The following is a 4,162-nucleotide window of genomic DNA, read 5'->3' as shown; positions in this document are numbered from 1 at the left end:
TTCTACAGCCGTTCCGAGAATTAAAGCCGCGTCGTCGGTAGGTAGAACAGGGTCTGCGGTTGTCACTCAGGCGAGGAGTCAAGCGTGAGCAAACTAAAGCGGAGCGGGCTACATGTTTCGAAAAATTATGTTCGAAAATAAAATGCCACCCTTTCGTAACAAATCATAACAAAATTTTTCGAGGCGCCGATTATCACCAATACTGAAACTTCATGCTTCGTCTGCTAGTCGCTCGCGCTCGAGAAGCAAGGAGTGCGCATGCAACTGCGCATCTCTTTACGCCTTGATAACTTATATTTCTGTTACCATTTAGAGATTTTAAGAAAGTATAAGCAATTTTTAGAAACCGCTTCTGAAGTTAAATAGAAATTTAGTAAATTTACTATAAAAGTTACGGAATTTCATTTTCAGCAATCTAATTTCATAAATTTCAGCTCCTTTTGTATCCTAAATGTGTCGAAATTTACGGATCATTTCTAACAGTGTACATAATAATGTAAATACAGGACTACCTGATCGAAGCGCCATCTGTGGGATTTATGTGAACTACGACACGCTTCCGGATGCTAAAATAACAACTATCTCATACACACTGATGACTGATGTCACACGCTCGTAGCATTCAAAATCGAATATTGTGACAATCGAACTCGACAATATCGTTTAGAGATTTTATATTGATGATTCAAAACTATAATTTTAAATTCAAATTACGGAAATTCTAAAGGTGATAAATATAAATTATTGATAAGGGTCATACCATGTAGTACCAAGTGACATTTGAAACAATTTGATTTCTGTTAAATCAAAAATCACTATCAGGTTCACCGTTGAAAATCGGAGAATGTCAAATATTTCGAGAAATACTGTAAACCTATATGTTTAATTATTCTAAACACTTTGAAAATTATATACTTTCTAGCCGGAAACTGTCAAAAATTACAAAATTCGTGAATAAAAAATACAGAATATCTCCTAATGTAATATTTTTCTCCCGGCTTTATCCCGGTTCTCTAGACTCTCCCGGGTGGGTGGCCACCTTGTTAATGAAACGAAATGTAAAAACAGTTTTACGTGGTAGCCGCGCAAAATGTTTTTCATCTTCTTCTCAGTTTCCCAGTGGGCATAAAACTTGACGATGTCTTTGCGACATCGTTACGACATCTTTACGACAACTTTACGACATCCTATGTCCAAGTCGTTTCGGTGTCTTTGCGATATCTTAAAGACATCGTTAGACCATCGACTTATTTTCGATATCTTAATGAGGCCTTAAAGACATGGACATAGGATGTCGTAAAGTTGTCGTAAAGATGTCGTAAGGATGTCGTGAAGACATCGCCAAATTTTGTGCCCACTGGGTTACACGATATAAGACCCAAAAATGAAAACTCTTTTGAGATAATTCTCAAGTTGCAGTTAATAAATAGCATTGATTGAGATAAAAATGCTACTATTATTTTTATCAAGACCTGCGACTGTAGCTAATCCACTATTTAAATTAGTGAAACCCCCTAATCGAATTAGTGAAATCCCTTAACAGAATTTGAATTGATAGAATCCATTTTTCGGATTTGTGTAATTTCCTAATTAAATTACTAAAACCATCAAACCACTCATTGAAATAGTGAATTTCACTATTTTATAGTGACCCACTTTTCTTAAATTGAAATAGTGAAAATAGCTATTTCAAATTTAGAGAGAAAACACTTTAATGGCGCGTGAGCAAAATAAAAGCGACTTTTAACATGCATACATTTTTTTTATTGTTGACAGTTTTATTGTACATTATGTTTTATTAGAAAAATTTGAAGTAGTCGTTTGCACAAATTTAAAAATGGTCAAAATCACTATTAATGCTATACTGACGGTTGGAAAAGAAAAACCATGTAGAACCATTTTGTAGAAGTCAACTGTTTTATTGTACATTAAGTTTTATCAGCAACTTGTAAAATTTTATGTCGCAGCAAGTTTAAAAATTATCAAATTTACGACTTAGAGAGAAATTGCGAATTTCTGAAGAACTAGTTAATACATTTTTGTTCTTTTGGAATTAATAAAAAATATATAAATTTTTACCGAAACTTTTTATGCCCGCCTCCTAAAGTCAAAATGACTTTCAATTACTCTTGCATAGCGCAAAAACGATTAGGTTCAACAGCTTTATTGTTTGCGCTTGCACGTATTTTGCGTGTCTCATGCAAAGAAAAAATGAATGTGCTGAGCCTTTCAATGAAAAAATTGTCAAGGTTGACTCAAATTTAACGCAAGACGAGCAAAAATTGTCCAAAATTCAACTAGTTTGTTGATGAAGAATTCAATTAGCTCGTTGATAACGTAACTGTTTTTGATTTGATCTTTTTTGTTTAGAAATTCGACCATTCGGTTGAAAATTCCAAAACCTGATTGGTTTTGGTAAGGGAAACTTTTAGGGTCATTTGTTTTTTTTAATCAATGAATATAAATATTAAAAATTTTCTGAAATAAAAATTTTCCTGGTCATAATTTTCAAATCTTTATTTTTTTCACACAATTAAACAGATGAGAAAAATGAAGTTATGAGCAAAAGCTTAAAATATCGAAGTTTATAAAATGTACAGGCTGAAGGCAACGATAAAAAGATGGAATAAGATTTTTAGGAAAATTCTTGAATGATGTAGGTTTTATTTGAAAAAAAATATTTTAAGTTTTGAAGATTTCAAAATTAGTCGAAAGGAATATGGAACCATTAAAATTTCTTAAAGTTTTATCACGTTAAATAAAAGATAATGACTTTATTTCCCTTCAGTTTTGCTGCAACGCAAAATATTTTAGTATAGTGAAACTCTTCAATAGCCCTCCCTTCTATAGCACTTCCGAGAATTAAAGCCACGCCGCAGGTAGGTGTGACAGGAGCTCCACGGGATGCGCGGGACCTGCGATTGTCACTCAGGCGTGCACTCAAGCGTGAACAAACAAAAGCAGAGCGGGCTGTAATAAGTTAATTTCCACCCTCCGCCAGCCTCAAAATCGGCACTATAGAAGAGTTTCACTGTATTTGAAAAGCATTTCTGCCATTTCTTTGGAGGCCTTAAATCAGTGTCCCAACATTTTATCAGTTTTCTAATAACTCACATATACACCACCTTTTCCTATCGACATTTGGAAGAAACATTCTTAATAAGAGTTCCTCAAGCTGTGATAACTTAAACTCATACTAGTAGTTGACAATAAAATAAAAGACAATGAGGGCCTTGAAAAGTTCATCGAAAGATTATAGTCGTATATTAATTTTAGGACGTTCCGTTGCAGTTCAACATTTTAAATTGATTCAGATTGTGTCAGGTTATATGCAGAAGTTGTCCTTTATTCTAAAACATAAAAAGAATTCTTCTTTGAAATAAATTAAGCTGTTTTTTTGAAATATGTGTGCATCGCATGAAAATTGCCGGTATGGAATTACCTAAAACAAGTGCCCCAAGTTCACGTGTTAAACATTTTCTTTCAACATAAAATGTACCCAATTTTGGTTGCTTTTGAGAAATGAGTATGCTGCAAGTAGATTCAGTTTTGGCCCTATTATCCCTTACTTAAACCCGAAAATGATCATTTTTAAATTAACTTTTAAAAACGCTAATATCTTATAAACTAGAACCGGTCATAAGGACCTTTTCATGCGGACGCCCACATATAATTTGAGAACAACTAAATTCGAAATACTTGGAAATACTTGATAATATGTCGGTAGAATTTTGAGTACCTATTTATCCATTGGATATCGGATTCGGTCCTGAGGGTACTTCCTAAAGTAACACTAACCTTACAGCTTCAACAGATCCATCCATCTGAGAAAGTGCAATAGCGTACACCAGGAGGATGACAATAACGGTTCTTACCGATGTCATGTTGAATATTGAATGAAGGTGAGATTTCTTTTATATAGCATTATATAGTCCAGTGTCTCGAGAAGGTGGGATTTCTCGGTATCCACCTCTCTATTGGCTGGGAACAACACATGCAAGCGGAGCGTGTGTCGGTAAGTCGGCGCTTTTACATCTTGCGTAGGCACGAGCACAAACCCAAGCTCGCCGGACTTCACGATTCGCTTTCGGTGTCTATTAGGAGGAGTTTCTAGGTAAACTGAATTTTTCAGGGTGTGAAGAAAAGGAAAAAAACTTCATGG

The 4,162-nt window shown here is 34.6% G+C and overlaps 1 long non-coding RNA gene across 3 annotated transcripts in view; it reads right to left on the bottom strand.

Annotated features, from left to right (window-relative positions):
* LOC117173464 overlaps positions 1-3,884 on the bottom strand; it is a 9,011-nt gene extending 5,127 nt beyond the window's left edge. Inside the window, exon 1 of one of the 3 annotated variants that reach the window (XR_004467193.1) lies at positions 3,799-3,884. This is a non-coding gene — a long non-coding RNA (uncharacterized LOC117173464). Of the gene's footprint in view, positions 1-760; positions 783-3,739 lie in introns of those variants that run through there. The other 2 variants (XR_004467192.1, XR_004467195.1) reach the window with 2 other exon arrangements.
* Between the last annotated feature and the right edge of the window lie 278 nt (positions 3,885-4,162).

This window comes from Belonocnema kinseyi, chromosome 5, assembly GCF_010883055.1.
Source record: "Belonocnema kinseyi isolate 2016_QV_RU_SX_M_011 chromosome 5, B_treatae_v1, whole genome shotgun sequence".
Classification (NCBI taxonomy): domain Eukaryota; kingdom Metazoa; phylum Arthropoda; class Insecta; order Hymenoptera; family Cynipidae; genus Belonocnema; species Belonocnema kinseyi.
Note: the sequence above shows the minus strand (reverse complement) of the source record. Positions and strands in the feature narration are given on the sequence as shown.